Below are 22,016 nucleotides of genomic sequence, written 5' to 3' on the forward strand. Positions count from 1 at the left end.
GTGTCTGGCCCATAATAGATATTTAATCTTTTCTTACATGCACAATAAATAAACATTAAAAATTGAGATACAGATTATAAATTCTATAGATCCAATAAGAGATGGTGTTTATAAGAGGCATATTTCAAGCTCCTTTGACCATGGTGCCCAACTCTCAAGAAGAAACCTGGGGAATCATGTCCCATAGAACTTGTTTTGGGAACTCTAGCTCAGACATACTTCATGGGAGATATAGAATTCCTGCTGGGTGATGCAAAGAGCAAAGGATTAAATGGGTAGGAATAAGGGGGAAATGCAGGCAGACAGAATAAGAGGAAAAAAAGGCAGATGTAAGAGCTAACCTAGAGCATTGGTGGGGGTTGGGGGGGGGGTGGTCAGGGAAGTTTACCCAAGTGGTTATAACTTAAATCTCTAGAGCATGAATGAACTGGGTTTTTATAATATCTTGGTTGGCCAAATAGCACTTGTTTTAACTGAAATAGTTGGTGAAATCCTGAGGTAAACTTGTAATGGGACTATAAGCACTTGGATTTATAATCTCTTAGAAAACTAGCAATCCGTTGTTAGACCATATTTGGGGTCCTGAGTACAGACCACCAAGCCTAATAGCTTCCCAGTTCTATCAAAAGCATCTGCAGAGACAGTGTTTAGGAGGGGAGGTGACAGAGGAATATGAGGGAAAGGGGGCAAGTCTTCTTTATATACTTTTCTTCAAAGTAAAAGATAACACTACGAAGTTTGTGGATCTTTATTTCTTCGCTGATATGTCAACATCTTGTAATATACAATCATTTCTTACATCTCCTTCACTTTTCTTTTTTTTTCTAAATGAACCTGCAGGAAAAATTCTGATAGTTACTCTTTTTGTCCTGTTTTGAGCAGGCAATAAGCTGTGTCTGTGAAGTGAATCACCTCAACTCTTTATTTCCTTTTTTGCAATAAAGGGAGTGAACTCAGATGGTCTTTCAAACTCTACTTACCCTTGGTACTAAGACAGCTACTTTGTTTTGTAACTTATTTTGAAATTGGAGTATAATTGCTTTACAATGTTGTATTCCTTTCTGCTGTACAACAGCGTGGATTGGTCATAAGTATCCAAATCCCTCTTGTGCCTCCCTCCAGCCCACCTCCCCCATCCCCCCCTCTAGCTACTTTTAACGTTGAAACAAGTCCTGTCAGGTGAAGGAAATCCATATCCACCTAAACCCTCTGCTGAGGACACTGCAACCTGGAGGCAACCCTTTTTCAGGACTTGCCTATCTACCCAGCACCATGACTACAGCCATCACTCTATATTCTTCTGATATTTTTACAGATAGGTCTTTTCTACCAGAATGTGAAATGCTTGATTTAGGGGCCAGATGGTCTTCATGTTTGCCTACCTAATCCTATTTCTGAAGGCAACACCCAGAGACAGTACAGCCTGGTGTTGAGAATATAGGCTCAGGCCCTGAGCAAGTTGGAATCCTGGCTCGGCCAAGTTACAGGTTGCATGGCCCTTGGAAATTTGCTTATGTTCTCTCTATGCCTCTGTCTCATTACTGATAAAAACAGGATTAAAATGATGGCTATTACACTTCATGATAGGATGTTGCTGTTCAGATGCAAATCATGTCCAACTCTTTGCAACCCTATGGACAGCAGCACATCAGGCTCCTCTGTCCTCCACAATCTCCCAGAGTTTCTCAAATTCACATCCACTGAGTCGGTGATGCTGCTTAACTATCTCATCCTCTGCCACACCCTTATGATAGGATAAATAAGCATAAAGTATTTAGAACCATGATTAGGTTATTTTTAGGAACCAATACGTACTAGGTGTTCAGCAACTGCTTGAATAAAAGAATGTCTATCAAAATAGGGGGTTATATGGGAATAGATTGATTATTATTAATAAAATACATATGTAGAATTTGTGGGGAAAACAAAGTTAAATAAGAGAGTCCATGCCAGGATGAAAATTAAAAGTCCAGAAGGAAAATTAAGCCATGAACACGTGCAGTTACAACACCAGACAGAATATGATAAACACTCTGTAAGAAGAAACAAAGTGTAGCAGGAGTTCAGAGGAGAGGAGAGATGATTTCCAACAGAGGGGATCAGTAGAGGCTTCGTGGCTGAGTTGATATATCTTTCAACAGACCAGAGCTGTGTTTACACAGCATCTGTTCCATCATCTCCCCTAGTCTTCTTCCCCCTGGAGATTAGTAGATTAAAAGGGGAAAAATCCTTCTTTACAATACACAGAAATTGAGATTTAGAGAGTCAAATTTGCATCTTGTTTTGGGCTAATCACTTAAATTCCAAGTTCTGTTTTTGAACAACAAAGACAGGGGACAGGTTTTCCCAAAGGGTTGTCTGCTGTTTTGTGCAACCAGAAAACTTTCTCTGCCAAGCACCAGAGGCATATGCATGAGCGTGACACCAGGAGAGCAGCCAAGGCCCCACTTGAGCTGCTTTTATTGTTTGTCTAAAGTGAATGTTTTTCCAAGCAAACTGCATTGTGCTCCAAAAGGAGATCCATCATACTTGACTTTTTGGTTGCAGAGCAGGAATCAAAATGATGGGCTGATAGGTGCCTGAGCCAAAGGAAAAGATGCTCCAGATCAGCGGTTCCTCCCTTTGCCTGGTCCTTTTTAAGAACAAGAAAATCTGTGGAATGAAAATGTAGCGACTGACCTTGAAGGAACCGATCCCTAGGGTTTGACATTCAGCGAGTTTTGGACACTTGGGAAACCCAACCCAGCCACTGGGAGCTTTCACTCAAACCACATGGAGGGCAGAACCAGTATACATTTGTCCAGTGAGGTATACTTCTTAAATCCTGGAATGTTAAATCACATTTTGAAAGTTCGGATGCTTCTAGGATATATAGCCCAGATTCCTGACCCCAGCAAATATATGCACTCCTAACTGCATCAAGACTATTGTTAAGTATTTTCTGAACATTAAAACCATAAATTCCTTAATATTTGACACAAAATATATATCTATCCTTAAAAATTCATGTTTTTGTGGCTTTTCAAAGAAGCCTATATTTGAAATTATGATCCTTGCTTTTCAATGTCTCAACACACTAGACTGGTTTCAAATTACTAAACCTGAGTCAAGTGCAGAATTTTAAGACACTAGCCTAGCACAACTCCCTAAAGAATATGTCCAGGATCTTCGTGAGCCTATTTTTTTCATATTTTATATCTAGTCTGCCTATAAGTTTTGTCAAACCTTCTACAGTCTTATTTTCCTTCGTCTCTGTGTTTTTAATCCCCAAACCAAAACCCCAGTAAGTTATTCAAATAACTGCCTAACCTGTCTTCCAGCAAAAACTTTTCCAGCAAAAGAGCCATTTTAAATCATATATCCAGTAAAAACAAAAATTTGTAGCAACAAATGGGGAACTATTGTTCCCTCCCCCATTTGCTGTGCCTTAGGAATCAGGGCGCTTCCCTGATAGCTTAGTTGGTAAAGAATCCACCTGCAATGCAGGAGACCCTGGTTGAATTCCTGGGTTGGGAAGATCCGCTGTAGAAGGGATAGGCTGCCCATTTCAGTACTCTTGGGCTTCCCTGGTGGCTCAGCTGGTAAAGCAAACACCTGCAATGCGGGAACCTGGATTTAATCCCTGTGTTGGGAAGATCCCCTAGAGAAGAGAAAGGCTACCCACTCCAGTATTCAGGCCTAGAGAATTCTATGAACTCTATAGACTCGGACACAAATGAATGACTTTCACTTTCACTTTAGGAATCAGAATGCCTTCTACAGAAAGGCTTAATAGCTAGGGAGGTCAGTTTGCAGAGGCTATCTCAGACTTCCAACAGTATCTCAGGACAAGTCACAATGCCATTCTTTCCCCCAGGCACACACTCCATGAGTTGGCCAAGCCCTGCCTCCTGCATACCCATAGTGCATACTTATCTCCTGGGTGTCCTTTCACTGTCACGTCCTCCTTCACCATTAGTCCAACACAGCTTAGCCTGATACCTCCTCTGGCCAATTCCTCCATACCCAGCCCTCTACCAGACTTCCTCATCGCATCCTGTGGGCTTCTCTTAATCCACAATCCACTGGTTGTTCACTTTTCTCAAGTTGTTTCCTTTGTCTCATGCTGATCTCCTTAGCTGACATGATTTCTCCCACAGTTCACAGATGAGGCCACTGCTACTTGTTCGGTTCAGGTCAGTTCAGTCACTCAGTCATGTCCAGCTCTTTGAGACCCCATGGACTGCAGTACACCAGGCTTTCCTGTCCATCATCAACTCCCAGAGCTTACTCAAACTCATGTCCATTGAGTTGGTGATGCCATCCAACCATCTCATCCTCCGTTGTCCCCTTCTCCTCCCACCTTCAGTCTTTCCCAGCATCAGGGTCTTTTCCAGTGAGTCAGTTCTTCACATCACGTGGCCAAAGTACTGGAGTTTCAGCTTCAGCATCAGTCCTTCCAATGAATATTCAGGACTGATCTCCTTTAAGATAGACTGGTTGGATCTCCTTGCTACCGAAGGGACTCTCAAGAGTCTTCTCCAACACCAAAGTTCGAAAGCATCATTTTTTTGGTGCTCAGCTTTCTTTATAGTCCAAGTCTCACATCCATACATAACTACTGGAAAAACCATAACTTTGACTAGACGGACCTTTGTTGGCAAAATAATGTCTGCTTCTACTTGTAGTCTATTCCAGTGCTCTCTACCCCCATGTCTACAGCTTTAGACCATGATTTGATTCCACAATCATACAGCAAACTCTTACTGAAGTCTATGCTGTCCATTTATACCACCCCCCCTCACTAATTTAAGATTTCTCCCAAAAACTCCAAATAGGCACCCAACTAAGTTTTCTTCTTCATTGTATTCGAGGCCATTGACCTCAATGATTTTAACACCTACACCCTGGACTTTACTCATTCTTCTTACCCTTCTGTTATTCAGCACAGCTGACTCAAACCTCCTTAAATTCAAGTCCTCCTTTGCTCTCATGGCACCCAAAATATGGCCATTTCTACTCTGGCTTCTTCTCTAGGTCCTCTTTAGTCACTCATTCATGTCCGACTCTGCAATCCATGGATGGTAGCCCGCCAGGGTCTTCTGTCCATGGGATTTCCCAGGCAAAAATACTGGATCAGGTTGCCATTTCTTTCTCCAGGGAATCTTCCCAACCCAGGGATCAAACCCAGGTCTCCTGCATTGCAGGCAGATACTTTACTGTTTGAGCCACCCGGGAGGCCCCCTCTTTCTTCTCTGTTCCATAAACTGATGTGTCCTCCAAGATTCCGTTCTTTACTTTTTTTATTTTTGCACTCTAGAAATCTCATCTGCTGCTTAATTCTACATGAATAAATCTATAATTCTTACACATTTACAAGGCTTAATGGTCATATTCAACTGCTTAATGGCCCACTCCCATTCAGATGTATTTTTGGCATCTCAGTATGTCATCAAGTCCTTTCTTCCTCCTGATTTCTCCATTTTCATTACTTTTTCAATTTCCCAGTCATACAAGTTTAAAACCTAAGAATCATTACATTTACCTCCCTGGCTAAATCTATTAACTCCTGTTAGCTGTTTTCTTGTTTTACCTTTCAACTAGTCTTTTTTCTTTAATTCATGTCCTTATAAAGTAAATATCAGTATCTCCATTTTATGAATACAACTTTAGAGGTTAAGTATTTCCCAATGTTACAAATCTCATAAGTTTTTGAGACAGGGCTAAAATTCAGGTCAATCTAAGGCCAGAACCTGGATTTTTTCCACTCATGAAACATCCTCTCCCCAAATAGATAACACTGTTAAACAAAATAAGAATAATATAAAATATGTGCAATTAGCAATAAAGAGTTCTATACCTCAACATAATAAAAGCCATATATGATAAACCCACAGCAAACATTATCCTAAATGGTGAAAAATTGAAAGCATTTTCCCTAAAGTGAGGAACAAGACAAGGGTGCCCACTCTCACCACTACTATTCAACATAGTTTCGGAAGTTTTAGCCACAACAATCAGAGAAGAAAAAGAAATAACAAGAATCAAGATTGGAAAAGAAGAAGTAGAACTTTCACTGTTTGCAGATGACATGATCCTCTACATAGAAAACCCTAAAGACATCACCAGAAAATTACTAGAGCTAATCAATGAATATAGAAAAGTTGCAGGATATAAAATTAATACACATAAATCTCTTGCATTCTTATAGGTTAACAATGAGAAAACAGAAATTAAGGAAACAATCCCATTCACCATTGCAATTAAAAGAATAAAATACTTAGGAATAAGTTTACCTAAAGAAACAGAAGACCTATATATAGAAAACTATAAAACACTAATGAAAGAAATCAAAGATGAAACAAATTGATGGAGAAATACACCATGTTCATGGATCAGAAGAATCAATATAGTGAAAATGAGTTTACTACACAAAGCAGTCTGTAGATTCAAGGCAATCCTTATCAAGTTATAAATGGTATTTTTCCAGAACTAGAACAAATAATTTCACAGTTTGTATGGAAACACAAAAAAATCTCGAATAGCCAAAGCAATCTTCAGAAAGAAAAATGGAACAGGAAGAATCAACCTGCCTGACTTCAGACTATACTACAAAGCTATAGTCATCAAGACAATATGCTACTGGCAAAAAGATAGAAATATAGATCAATGGAACAAAATAGAAAGCCCAGAGATAAATTCATGCACCTATGGACACCTTATTGTTGACAAAGGAGGCAAAAATATACAATGGAGAAAAGACAATCTCTTTAACAAGTGGTGCTGGGAAAACTGGCCAACCACCTGTAAAAGAATGAAACTAGAACACCTTCTCACACCACACACACAAATAAACTCAAAATGGATTAAAGATCTAAATATAAGACCAGAAACTATAACATTCTTAGAGGAAAACATAGAATACTCTCTGACATAAATCACAGCAAGATCCTCTATGACCCACCTCCCAGACTAATGGAAATAAAAACAAAAATAAATAAAGGGACTCTAAATAACCTGAAAACCTTTTGCACAATGAAGGAAACTATAAGTGAGGTGAAAAGACAACCTTCAGAATGGGAGAAAATAATAGCAAGCAAAGCAACTGACAAAAAATTAATCTCAAAAATATACAAGCAGCTCATGCAGCTCAATACCAGAAAAATAAACGACTCAATCAAAAAATGGGCCAAAGAACTGAACAGACATTTCTCCAAAGACATACAGACGGCTAACAAACACATGAAAAGATGCTCAGAGAAATGTAAATCAAACCGCAATGAGGTACCATCTCACACTGGTCAGAATGGCTACTATCAAAAAGTCTATGAACAATAAATGCTGGAGAGGGTGTGGAGAAAAGGGAACCCTCTTACACTGCTGGTGGGAATGCAAACTAGTACAGCCACTATGGAGAACAGTGCAGTGATTCCTTAAAAACTGGAAATAGAACTGCCATACAACCCAGCAGTCCCACTGCTGAGCATACACACCAAGGAAACCAGAATTGAAAGAGACACATGCACCCCAATGCTCATTGCAGCACTGTTTAAAATAGCTAGGACATGGAAGCAACCTAGATGTCCATCAGCAGATGAATGGATAAGAAAGTTGTGGTACATATACACAATAGAATATTACTCAACTATTAAAAAGAATGCATTTGAATCAGTTCTAATGAGGTGAATGAATCTGGAGCCTATTACCCAGAGTGAAGTAAGTCAGAAAGGAAAACATCAATATAGTCTATTAAAACATGTATATGGAATTTAGAAAGATGGTAATGATGACCCTATATGTGAGACAGCAAAAGAGACACAAAGAACAGGCTTTTGGACTCTGTGGGAGAAAGCAAGGGTGGGATGATTTGAGAGAATAGCATTGAAACATGTATATTACCCTATGTGAAATAGATGACTAGTCCAAGTTCAATGTATGAAACAAGGCACTCAAAGTCAGTGAACTGAGACAACCCAGAGGGATGGGATGGGGAAGGAGGTGGGAGGAGGGTTCAGGATGGGGGAACACATGGCTGATTCATGTCAATGTATGGCAAAAAAAAAAAAACCCACAATATTGTAGAGTAACTCAGTTCAGTTCAGTTCTGTCGCTCAGTCATGTCCGTCTCTTTGCAACCCCATGAACCACAGCACACCAGGCCTCCCTGTCCATCACCAACTCCTGGAGTCCACCCAAACCCATGTCCATTAGTCGGTGATGCCATCCAGCCATCTCATCCTCTGTCGTCCCCTTCTCCTCCTGCCCTCAATCTTTCCCAGCATCAGAGTCTTGAAATGAGTCAGCTCTCTGCATCAAGTGGCCAAAGTATTGGAGTTTCAGCTTCAACATCAGTCCTTCCAATGAACACCCAGGACTGATCTCCTTTAGAATGGACTGGTTGGATCTCCTTGCAGTCCAAGGGACTCTCAAGAGTCTTCTCCAATACCACAGTTCAAAAGCATTAATTCTTCTGCACTCAGCTTTCTTTATAGTCCAACTCTCACATCCATACATGACCACTGGAAAAATCATAGCCTTGACTAGATGGACCTTTGTTGGCAAAGTAATGTCTCTGCTTTTTAATATACTATCTATGTTGGTCATAACTTTCCTTCCAAGGAGTAAGCATCTTTTAATTTTATGGCTACAATCACCATCTGCAGTGATTTTCGAGCCCAGAAAAATTAAGCCAGCCACTGTTTCCCCATCTATTTCCCATGAAGTGATGGGACCAGATGCCATGATCTTTGTTTTCTGAATGTTGAGCTTTAAGCCAACTTTTTCACTCTCCTCTTTCACTTTTATCAAGAGGCTCTCTAGTTCTTCACTTTCTGCCATAAGGGTGGTATCATCTGCATATCTGAGGTTATTAATATTTCTCCCAGCAATCTTGATTCCAGCTTGTGCTTCCTCCAGCACGTGTTTCTCATGATGTACTCTGCATATAAGTTAAATAAGCAGGGTGACAATATTCAGCCTTGACGTACTTCTTTTCCTATTTGGAACCAGTCTGTTGTTCCATGTTCAGTTCTAATTGTTGCTTTCTGACCTGCATACAGATTTCTCAAGAGGAAGATCAGGTGGTCTGGTATTCCCATCTCTTTCAGAATTTTCCACAGTTTATTATGATCCACACAGTTAAAGGCTTTGGCATAGTCAAGCAGAAATAGATATTTTTGTGGAATTCTCTTGCTTTTCTGATGATCCAGTAGATGTTGGAAATTTGATCTCTGGTGCCTCTGCCTTTTCTAAAACCAGCTGGAACATCTAGAAGTTCATGGTTCACATATTGCTAAAGCCTGGCTTGGAGAATGTTGAGCATTACTTTACTAGCATGTGAGATGAGTGCAATTGTGTAGTAGTTTGACCATTTTTGGCACTGCCTTTCTTTGGGGCTGGAATGAAAACTGACCTTTTCCAGTGAACTGCTGTGAGTGGCCACTGCTGAGTTTTCCAAATTTGTTGCCATATGGAGGGTAGCACTTTCACAGCATCATCTTTTAGGATTTGAAATAGCTCAACTGGAATTCCATCACCTCCACTAGCTTTGTTCTCAGTGATGCTTCCTAAGGCCCACTTGACTTCACATTCCAGGATGTCTGGCTCTAGGTGAGTGATCACACAATCATGATTATCTGGGTCGTGAAGATCTTTTTTGTACTGTTCTTCTATGTATTCTTGCCACGTCTTCCTAATGTCTTCTGCTTCTGTTAGGTCCCTACCATTTCTGTCCTTTATTGAGCCCATCTTTGCATGAAAATTTCCCTTGGTATCTCTAATTTTCTTGAAGAGATCTCTAGTCTTTCCCATTCTATTTTTTTCCTCTATTTCTTTGCATTGATCACTGAGGAAGGCTTTCTTATCTCTCCTTGCTATTCTTTGGAACTCTGCATTCAAATGGGTATATCTTTCCTTCTCTCCTTTGTTTTTCTCTTCTCTTCTCTTCACAGCTATTTGTAAGGCCTCCTCAGACAGCCATTTTGCTTTTTTGCATGTCTTTTTCTTGGAGATGGTCTTGATACCTGTCTCCTGTACAATATCACCAACCTCCGTCCATAGTTCATCAGGTTCTCTGTCTACCAGATCTAGTCCCTTAAATCTATTTCTCACTTCCACTGTATAATCGTAAGGGCTACAGGTCATTAGGTCGCAAAGAGTCAAACATGACTGAAGTGACTTACCACATTCATTGTATAGACCCAAGCACACAGTTAGGTGTAACAAGCATTCATTGAATATACCCTAAGTACTTTTTGACTAATAAAATGACTGACAGGTGATATCTGACTACATTCTATGACTTGAGCATCTAATCTCCAAAGTATTTACAAATAAATAGACCTGACACAAATAAACTTAGTTACACATGTGTGTGAAAAGTATAACCTAATTTAATAACATAAATATCATTAATATACATATCTTCTATACTCTTCCCAAACCTCAGGGAAAAACCTTAGCAGCCTATCTCATCATGTCTTTCCAAGTTAGATGACTGTTCTCTATTCTGCGATGACCTTTAGGTCTTTTTTCAGCCCTCACCTTCCATCAACATCACATTCTAATAGCCATCCTCCTTAATTATCGTTATAAATCTACTTCCCCTTCTTTTCTAAGCTAATAAACTTCCCATTTTCTTCTCTGTTCAGTTGAAGTGCCTATCAACTACCAACCCCAATTTATCAGCTTCTTTCTTCTCCCCTCAGCTTCTGCTTCGTGTTAGTCAACCTCCTTCGTAGTCCAACTGAACTTTCCTATAACCATTTATACATACTGTTTCCTCTGGACCTATTCTACAATACTTTACCCAGTCTCACTTCTCAAATCAAAGGCCAAAAATTCCTCTTCCTCCACAAAGTCCTCCAGGATTAAATACAAAAGGAGATAATACTTTTCCCTCACTCTGATAATCTACTCAAACATCCGTTCACCCAATACCAGGAGCAATTCATCAAAATATTGGTTTTTTTAGGCTTACCATTTCATTCTTACACCATTACTTATTTGTCGTACTCTACATCTGTCCTGTTTTGAAATTATCTGAGGAGACTATAATCTTAGACAGCTGGCATCTGAAGCATCATTTCTTCACCAGTACCTCCTAATTCTATAAGACACAAAGTCATCCTCAGAGATTAATATTTCTTTCTGCCAACTTCTTAGTAGGAACTTGGGGTGTAGATATGATAGTAGACTTTATAGAAAGAAGAGATGGCATGTGGTAATGTTTGAATATACTGAATATGCTGAATGATTATAAGGCAAAATTTCCCCTCAAATCTCTTATAAAAGAGTCACCTTATATGGAATATTTGCCAAGTATATAATGGGGATGCTTTCTCAATTACTTTATTCTAAACAACAAATGCCACTGGATGGAGACTCATTAGACTGAAACAGGCTCAATCAGTGCTAGCTTTAGAAGTCTGCAGAAGTTATCTGATATAAACAGTATTTTAAAAAGAAAAAATTACCACAGATTTAGTCATTATTGCTGGATGTTTGAAAAATCCGCATGTTGGCTCTCAAGTTAATGAGACTTTCAAGGTTCACTTAAGTGGTTCTATTGTAGGGACCACAGGGTGATTTTTTTAAAAATCCCAATACTATGCAAATGGGTACATGTGGCTGGAATAAAATTTGCAGTACTGTATTTCACATTCAGATTCAAAACATGAAATCAAAATGATGGCAACAGACTCTAGGAAACTATACTAGGTGGTTTGAAAAAATAGCTCTACTGACAAAGGCTCTGTTACATCTTGACTGTCACCAAGGTTGATGTAAAGAGTTCAAATAAAAACTATGTCACATGTGAACTCAAGAAGTTGGTTCTCAAATAATGTATCTTTACATATAAGATGTGATTGTAAGTATATATGTGAGATTAACTTATTAAGTCAAATATCATAAGTAAACATCTAATAAGTAATAAATTAACAAGTAAATATCATAAGTAAGAAGAATACCCATTACATGAGTCAAAAGGCTTATTTATTTGGAGATTACATCATGAAAAGATGAGTGTCTCATCATATATTGAGGCTGGCCTTAATCAGTTGTCATGGGGTGCATGAGTGTGTATAATGTAGGTGGAGGTAGAAGATAAGGACAGACAGACAACTGGCTGAGGGACTGGCTCAGGGAAAAAGAAGAATGATCCATTTTCTCATTTCACAGCGAGGTCACTAGTGTGTCTGGTACAAAGAAAGATTGGGACACTCTGGTCCAGAGGACAAGAATGAATTCACTTTAGCTCATTTTATTCTATTCCCAGAACTACCAGTGCTCATGGACTATCACTCATTGACAGTTAGGATGTGCCATGAGGCTATTCACTGCAGCATCTTTCTCATTTGTTACATAACACAAAAGAATGGAATCTGAAAAAGACAAAGAGGTAGAGACATGTTCAACCTAAGGTAATGGTGTATGCTCCACCTTTAACCTTCTCTGTAAATTATCCTAGGTATTTGTTTAAATCCACTGTTGGACTTTTTCTAGCTAAAAAGCCCTCCTTTTGTTGAGCGATTTCAATGTATAGTCACATTTTGAATGGTTGCCAGCTGAAATTCTTGCATTAGGTTCCATGGCTGTCTGTTCCACCAAGACAAATAAGAACTGGCCCATCCCCTCATTGGAGCGCATTGTTCATGGTGCTGAGCAGCGATTTTCCATATCAGACTGTCTTTGCGTTCACCCCAGGAGGAAGGGTGAGCCTGGTTTATAGAGTTCTCATTTCTCACAAAGCAGCAACATCTGGAGGGCTGAGCAGTTTGTTGGCAGGTCCAGCCCGAAGGAATTCAGCTACGGTTCCGATTGGCTCTTATCAGTAGGTGTCACTAAAGACAGCTTCGGAGACAGAAAAATAAATAGGCCAATTAAACAATGCCAAGAACAGACTATTTTATGGCCATCTCTCCTCTTTTTATTGTTATTCCAACTGCAGAAGTTTCAAGATTTCAAATTATCCTCTGGCTTCTTTTTTTTTCCCTGCTGCTAATGAATATTTTTCCATTTTCCAAGTGTCTTCCTTCGGAGAGTGGGACATTTAATTAACAAATTTAGTTTTTTGTGCCTGCTGTAGTAGATTAGCAAAATGAAAACAGATGAAGGAGATTAACACTTTATTGCAATGAAGCCACAGCCGCTGTCTTACTAAACACAGACTGATGAATGCTTCATCAGCTCCTTTCTCTCTGTGATATGAGACACTCAGCACACGGAGAGAGCAAGATAGCTCAGCCCACCCCAACCACGTCTGTGTTTCCCCAAAGGACACAAGCACGGAACTCTGGTGTGAGACCACACATTTCTGAGCGGGTCAGGAGGGGAACTCCCAGGCCTCTTTCCTGGAGAGGGGCCAGACTTGCTCACAGTGGCCACCAAGTTCACTGGCTTCACTGGTGACTGAGGCTTTCCCACCTGCAAAGAGATAAGCCCAGTGGGAATCTCAAAATTTGATCTCTAAATCCAAGCAACATCATATATATGGAGAGAGAACAGTTTTCTGATATTTGAGTTAGCAGATACCTCATATATATTCATCCATAGTTAGCTGAGAAAAAGAAGTTGGGTAACATTGAAATGGATGAATTTGATTTGCAAAATGGACTGTGAACAATACCAGAGTCAGAAAAATGTCTAGCACGTTGTACTGAGTAGGTACACAGACAATGATGGTTAAATGAATTAGCTATCTTCTAACACAAAACATCAGTAAACTGTTCTAATGGGTCTCATATATGACTTCTGCCACCCCTATGTACACTAAATTTGGATACACTTTGGTGGCTGTGTTCATTCTTTCTGGGTTCAGGAAACTTCCAACTACTTAAGGCTGGTAGACTCAAGTTTGAAGACAAAACCAGCTGACTTTTAATTCCAAGTTACTTACAATAATACTGGAGTGGGTTGTCATGCTCTTCTCCAAAAAATAAATAATAGCTAATGATAACAGCTGTCACTTACAGAGTACTTTGCGCCACACTAAGTTCTATATGTTATTTCATGTAATCCCATCATAGTCTTACAAGATAAATATGATTATTATTCCTGTTTCATATGAGAAAACTGGGACCTAATCTCTTTAGGTTACTTGCTTAAGGGGACACAGAAAATTGTAGAATCAAGTTTAAAACAGGTTTGTCTGACACAAACCTGTTCTCTTAATCAAATACTTCACAGCCCTCTCTTCTAACATGGGATTACTATTAGTAAATCTTAATAAAGGGAATGGAGGGTATACTTGGGAGAGGGAAAAATGGAGTATAAAAGAAAATGCTGCTGCTGCTACTGCTACTGCTGCTAAGTTGCTTCAGTCGTGTCCGACTCTATGCGACCCCATAGACGGCAGCCCACCAGGCTCCCCCGTCCCTGGGATTCTCCAGGCAAGAACACTGGAGTGGGTTGCCATTTCCTTCTCCAGCGCATGAAAGTGAAAAGTGAAAGTGAAGTCGCTCAGTCATGTCTGACTCTTCGTGACCCCATGGACTGTAGCCTACTAGGCTCCTCCGCCCATGGTATTTTCCAGGCAAGAGTACTGGAGTGGGCTGCCATTACCTTCTCCGAAAAGAAAATGAGTGAAGGTTAAATCTACACCGTGGGATTTATTACTAGGATGTTGGTGTTTAATATACGCTGGGCAAAAAAAAAAAAAAGGTATTGCATGTTTCCATGGAGGAGGCAATGGCACCCCACTCCAGTACTCTTGCCTGGGAAATTCCATGGATGGAGGAGCCTGGTAGGCTGCAGTCCATGGGGTCACTAAGAGTTGGATACGACTGAGCGACTTCACTTTCACGTTTCACCTTCATGCATTGGAGAAGGAAATGGCAACCCACTCCAGTGTTCTTGCCTGGAGAGTCCCAGGGACGGGGGAGCCTGGTGGGCTGCCGTCTATGGGGTCGCACAGATTCGGACATGACTGAGGCGACTTAGCAGCAGCAGCAGCAGCATGTTTCCATGGATGGGAATTATTTATATGCACAGCACTGTCATCTAATCTCCAAGCTCAACAATGAATGACTAGCGGTCCTAATTTTTACCATGAACATTCTTCCTTGGCATCTTTCTGCAATTTTAGACTCCCAGCCCAACATACATGATGTCATTTTCATTTACTGGATATAATTACTAATTATACAGGCCATAAATTCACATTCTTGTAGAATGATCTCCAAGAAAAATGGTTCTGTGAATCGAAAGTTACACCCCAGAATTAGAACCCACTGGCCCAGGTTGCTCCCACATCCACAGTTCCTCTGTATAGAACCCACTGTGACCTCTACAACAAGAATGTCAAATCCAACCTTGCACTCCTATTTCAGATTAAAAATTTCAAATCTAAAGGTACATATACTCATTTTTTAAAAACTTACAAAGGTATTACTTACATATTTTAACAGATTTCATTACGTTTCATTATGTTAACAGATTTCATTATGTTCAATTCAGGATCCTTCACTCCAGCAGTAGCCATAGATGCCATGGGAACAGGATAACCTAGCATAGGCAAATGGCAAAGCGCTACAAGATGGTGCCAGGGTGTAGAAGAAAAACAGGTAGGTGCTTTACGGTCACACAGATCTGGATTCAAACCCAGAACCCATCTCTCAATAGCTGCGTGAACTTCAAGTCTTTTTGAGAATTAAATGAGACACGTATATGAAGCAACTAGCACCATGCCTGCTACAAAGTAAGTATCAAAAATATGAGTTAACTCGTAAAAGCATTTCTAGTACCTATTTCTTTTGATTACTTTCTATTATATTTGAAAGTTCGTATTTCCAGAAACTCACTTTCCAAAATGATAGGTATGCATACTTTAACATCAAAAGGAAAGAAATACTTGTTTTTCAAAGAAATTGATAAAAATCAATGACTTTTCAGAAAGGCATTTACTTGTGATCAACTATTAAACTAACCATCCAAAAAGGCAGAGCCTCAAATAACTCATGAGAAATGGTGGAGCTCAAGCCTCCACTTCCTAGACTACCTTCTGCCATAATTCTCTATATGTGGTAACTAACATAAAATACATCTATTTAAATACCTGCATTTAAAATGCATTTTTGAGCAGTCACACAAAAATTATGAACCTACATGAAGCTGCAAAGTTGTACCAATCTTCTGTCTTCCCAGTGCATGGTCTGAACAACATAGATTATTATTGCTTACCTACCACCAGCTGTAAGTGGTCCTAAACATTAGGCAAGTAGCTTCTTTAGTTGATGAGACTTGAAACTCACCTATAAGAGTAATTTGTCCCTATAGTAAAAACCAATAATTTGTAAAAAGAATTATTACTATGTTAGAAATCAAGATGTTCTCAGATGAAAGACAACCAAAAGAATCTGTTGCCAGGATACCTAACATAAGTTAATGACTGAAGAAAGTTTTTTGAACTGAAAGGAAATGATAAAAATAAGAACCTACAACAGGAAGAAGGAAGAAAGAATAGAGTAAGCAAAAATATGGGTAAATATAATAAACTTTTCATCTTGAGTTTTCTAAGTCATGTTCAATAATGATAGTAAAAATTACAACACTGACTGATGTGGTTCTAAATATATTAGTAGTAAATACTTACTTAAGACAATTATATTATTGATATAAATAGAGTAAAGGGAGGTACTGTTTCTGTACCTTATTCAAACTTGTAAGATGTCAACAGCAGTAGGCTTTGATGATAAGTTATGCATATAGCTTATAAACTATATAGCTATAACTTCACAAACCTTAAAACTTTTAGGAAAAAAAATAGGAAAAATCTTCAGAACATAGCCCCAGGCAAAGCATTCCTACACTTGACATTAAAAGCATAAACTGTAGAAGGAAAAATAGATAAATTGGACTTCATCAAAGATAAAAAATTTTTGCTCTGCTTGAGACCCTGTTAAGAGAAGGAAAAAACAAGCTATAAACTGGGATGAAATATTTGTAAATCACTTATCCAACAAAGGATTAGTGTCTAGAAAATATAAAGAACTCTCAAAACTCAACAGTAAAAAAAGTCCAGTTACAAAATGGGCAAATGATATTAACAAAGAGAATATACAGATGGCAACTGAGAAAATAAAAAGATATTCAACTTCATTAGCCATTATAGAAATATGCACTAAAACCACAATGAGATATCACTACACATATATCAGAATAGCTAATATAAGAAATAATGACAACACCCAACACAGACAGGCTGTATAACTCAATGTTACTGTTGACAGGAAAGGACAATGGTACAGCCACTTTGGAAAACAGTCTTGCAGTTTCTTATAAAGCTAAACATGCAACTACCATATGACCTGCAAGTTATACTCTTGAGTATTTATCCCTGAAAAACAAAAACTATACTCACACACACACACACCTGTACACAAATGTTCATAGCAGCTTAGTCACAAAAAACTGGAAACCACCCAGATGTCTTTCACCTGGTGAATGACTAAACAAACTATGGTATATCTATACCATGGAATATTGTTGTTTAGTCGCTAAGTCGCTAAGTGTTCGACTCTTTTGCGAGCCCATGGACTGTAGCCCGCAGGCTCCTCTGTCCAGGAAACTTTCCGGGCAAGATACTGGAGTGGGTTGCCATTCCCTTCTCCAGGGGATCTTCCCAAACCAGGGATTGAACCCACATCCCCAGCATTGGCAGGCAGATTCTTGATCACTGAGCCACCAAGGAAACCCACCAAAGAATACTACTCACCAATAAAAAAGAACATCAAAATAACTTGACTCAATGTCCAGAAAATTATGCTCAGTGGGAAAAAAAAACAAACCTAATCCCCCAAAATTATGTACTGTGTGTTTATTTACATAACAATTTCAAAAGGACAAAATTAGTAGCCTAGGGCAGTACAGCAATGGGCAAGGAGCATCCCAATCAGTCCATCACCTTCCACTGTCTCCAGGGCCAGATCTTCGCTGCAGCCCATCTCTGGATGCAAAGCAAAACACAGGCACCTCTGCCTGACACACGTTCCTCATATTTCCTGGTGTATAAGGTCCCCTGAAGATCCAGGTGGGGCCTCTGGGCTGCTTAGCTGAAGCAATGACTGAAAGTCCCTATTGCTCCTCACCCTCACCAGCATTTGGTATTATCAGTGTTCTGGACATTGGCCATTCCTACAGAAGCTTATGGATCAGGCCCTCCTGCCAGGAAGCCTGCACAAACCTCTAGACCAGCCTCACCCACCAGAGGGCAGACACCAGAAGCAAGGAAACTACAGTTTTGCAGGCTGCAGAAGTGAGTCTCCAAACACAGGTCAGAAACTATCCTGGGACCAGCTTGTCCCTGGCCATTACGTGATGAGAGGGGAGTGCACTGCTGGGACACACAGGACATCCCCCACAGAGGGTCACTTCTCCAAGGTCAAGAAACAGAACTAACTTACTACATGTATAAAAATACAAATAGAAATTTAAACAATTTGAGACAGCAAAGGAATATGTCCCGATGAAGGCACAAAATAAAATCTCAGAAGTGAAATGGAGATAGTCAATCAACCTGAGAAATAGTTGAGTAATGATCATAAAAAGGATTCAAGGGCTTGGGAAAAGAATGAATGCACACAGTAAGAAGTTATAAGAAGTTTTAGCCAAGAGTTAGAAAACATAAAGAACAACCAAATAGAGTTGAATAATACAATAGTTGAAATGAAAAATACACTAGAAGGATCAATAGCAGAATAAATGAGGCAAAAGAATACACTGGTGGGCTGGAAGACAGAGTGGTGGAAATCATTGCCACAGGCCAGAATAAAGAATGAAATGAATGAAGACCATTTAAGAGACCTCTGGGACAACATCAAACACACCAACATTCACATTACAAGGGTCATGAAAGAAGAGAGAGAGAAAAGGCCTGAGAAATTATCTAAATAGATAATACCTGAAAACTTCTCTACCATGGAAAAGAAAGGAATCATTCATCCAGGAAGCACAGAGAGTCCCATACAGAACAAACTCAAGGAGGAACACACCAAAACACATAGTAATCAAACTGACAAAACTTAAAAACAGAGAAAAAATACTAAAAGCAACAAGGGAGAAACAACAAATAGCGTATAAGGGAATCCCCAAAGACTATCAGCTAATTTTTTTGGCAGAAACTCTGATATTTGGCACAAGATCTTTAACGTGATGAAAGGGGAGAACCTATAACCAAGAATATTCTACCCAGCAAGACTACTGTTCAGATTTGACAGAGAAATCAAAAGCTTTACAGACAAGCAAAAGCTAAGAGAATTCTGCACCACCGAACAAGCTTCCCTGGTGACTCAGTTGGTAAAGAATCCACCTGCAATGCAGGAGAATCCCTGGGTTGGGAAGATCCCCTGGAGAAGGAAATGGCAACACACTCCAGTATTCTTGCCTGGGAAATCTCATGGACAGAGGAGCCTGGTGGGCTACAGTCCATGGGGTCTCAAGAGTCAGACACAATATAGTGACTAAACCATCAAACAAGTTAAATGAACTTTTCTAAGTAGAAAAGGCCACAATTAGAAACAAGAAAAATCACAAATGGAAAAACTCACCAGTAAAGGCAAACATACAGTTAAGGTAGAAAATCATCCACACACAAATATCGTATCAAAACTAGTAATCATAAGAGGACAAGAGTACAAGTGCAGGATATTTGAAATGCATTTGAAATTAAGAGATCAGCAACTGGAAAGGAAAAAAAAAAACAAAACTGTAGAAATCAATTCATGGTTGCCAGTAGTTAAGGAGGAAGCTGAGGTGGAAGGATAGTGGATTACAGGTATAAAAGGCAAAATGAGGGATTTTCATAATGAGAGAAATATTCTGTATCTTGACTGTATTAATGTCTAATCCTGGTTATGATAGTGTACTACAATTGTTTTGCAAGATGTCTCTATCTGAGAAGTGTACAGGGGCTTTCTCTGCATTATTATTTATAACTACTTGTGACTAAAATTATTTCAAAATAAGAACTTTAATTAAAAAACTAGCCTCAGTTATTCTTCCATATTTAGATGGGATTCAATAGGGAATCACTGTATATTAAAGGTTATTGGGAAGAGAGCAGGAGAGAGAAGAAGGGAGGAAGGAACGAAGGGAGGAAGGAAGAAAAGGAGGGAAGTAGGGAGGAAGTCAGGAAGAAGGGAGGGAGTGGGGAGGGGACGAGAGAGAGAGACAGGAGAGAGAAAAGATAAAGAATAGAAATAGACCTTGCAAAAGATCGCCTAGCCGTTCTTCAGAATAGTCTGGGGAAAACAGGCAGGAAGAACTGCTAAGAGGGTTCTAGAAGATGAAATATGGTATCTTTGATAACAGAGGAAACAGCTCTCTTCTCAATAAAAGGCATGGTCTTACTCACTGTAAGAATTCCTCTTGGCATGGAGTCCCTCAAGAATTCCTCTTGCCATGAAGTCCCTGAGTGTCCAAGAAAAATTGATGGCCCACAGGCATAATTTTGCAAATTTAGAAGTTAAAATGAAATCTCCTATCTGTTCCAGCACATGTGTGTCCTTGCAACATGATATTTATGATGTGAATTGGGCTGATTAAATCCATTTTAGGGTTCAGGGATTTGCACAATCTAAATATCCTGGTTCTCAGGGAATGAAGAGCTTCATGTTTCCTTTGCATATTTAGTCTCACTGACATCAATAGGAAGCTGTTAGTGATAAGGAGAACTTGGCACTGGGGGCGTGGAGGTGGGGGGTTTAGCTGTACACAGTTCAGTGTCATCTTGAATATGGGACTCCTCAGCCATGATTTCATGAAGCCTCTTTATAAGCCCCCACCTGGGACTTTCACTCACAGATGGTGTATATGAGAAAGTTTGACATGAGATGTTTCCCAAATTTAGTAAACATGAAAATGAGGTATGCTAAAGATAGGATAAACCTCATCATGGGATCTGGGGCAAGGCAACATTCCTAAAAAAGAAAAAGCAAATGAACCAGTGAATTAGACTTGATGTTGAAACCTAAGATTAACTCATAACCAAACTTTGCAAAGTAAAACACAATAGAAAAAAATATCACCCTTCTATAAATTCAGTTCTGATAGACCCTGTATCACATAATGGCAAGAACCTAGTACTCAAAAAACAAACTGATCTTTTAAAAAGAAAAGGCCATGCAGTACATTATCTTCACTCTGAGCAACTCCCACTGGATTGGTTTTGAATACTCTACAGACCTAGCAAATCTTTGGGTAAGAACTCTCCAACAAAGTTGGACTTGTCAGACTGCTTACTCTTTATTAATATCAGACTGGAATTACAGTATCAGGCCAAATAATGATGTAAAACCTGAAAGGAGGAACGCTGCTAATTGCCAAATTTGTTCTGGAATTATCACATTTTCTGTTTCAGTGCTAAGCTCTGGGAGATTCACTGAATGAAAGCTCTAATGAAACTGTAGATCAATGTTAGACACAAAGGTTGAGGTAGAAAATATTCAGAAAGCAAACCTGTAAACTTGGGTGTTAGATCCTTCAAAATAGACATCTTGGAGGGTGACAATCAATACAAACATGTTGGGCATAATAATAAACCAACTTCTGTATGTAAACTCAAAGGTGTAACAGATATAAGGATGGCAAAAAATCTGGTTCTTCTCTGAAGATTTAGGCAAGTCATTTATTAAGATTCATTTCCATCTTGACCTTCAACCTGTCACTGCTTCCTTTCTGCCTTTCATGTTCTCTCACCTTGATGCAAGTCAAAATATTCTCTTGCTACATTGCTGGCATTTTATTTTAGGGAATTGTATAGTTTAACCTTGCTCACCACCATGCTTAACATATGGAAGCAATTAATTCATTTTCTTTGCCATCATTAGGAGAAGAATCCTAGATATTTTAAATGTAACTTCATCATAGATTTCCCTTAACTAATTACATAATATCTAACCCATTCTCTTGAAAATAAAACTTGCTAGTTAAGAAATAAAGAACAGCATTGCTCAGAATAAACTCTGCATGCCACACTGTAATTTAAACTGTACTGTTATGTATGGTGAAGGACTGAAAGTTTAGAGTTACTCCCCTTGGCA

The 22,016-nt window shown here is 39.2% G+C and overlaps 1 long non-coding RNA gene across 2 annotated transcripts in view; it reads right to left on the reverse strand.

Annotated features, from left to right (window-relative positions):
• Positions 1–11,956: 11,956 nt before the first annotated feature.
• Positions 11,957–22,016, reverse strand: part of LOC121819986 (uncharacterized) — a 50,111-nt gene continuing 40,051 nt past the window's right edge. For both annotated transcript variants that reach the window (XR_006060397.2, XR_009601366.1), the window contains 2 exons: positions 15,375–20,894; positions 11,957–13,404 (listed from right to left, as the gene is read on the reverse strand). This is a non-coding gene — a long non-coding RNA (uncharacterized LOC121819986). The remainder of the gene's footprint in view (positions 13,405–15,374; positions 20,895–22,016) is intronic.

The sequence above is a fragment of the Ovis aries genome, chromosome 7 (assembly GCF_016772045.2).
Source record: "Ovis aries strain OAR_USU_Benz2616 breed Rambouillet chromosome 7, ARS-UI_Ramb_v3.0, whole genome shotgun sequence".
In the NCBI taxonomy this organism is placed as follows: Eukaryota; Metazoa; Chordata; class Mammalia; order Artiodactyla; family Bovidae; genus Ovis; species Ovis aries.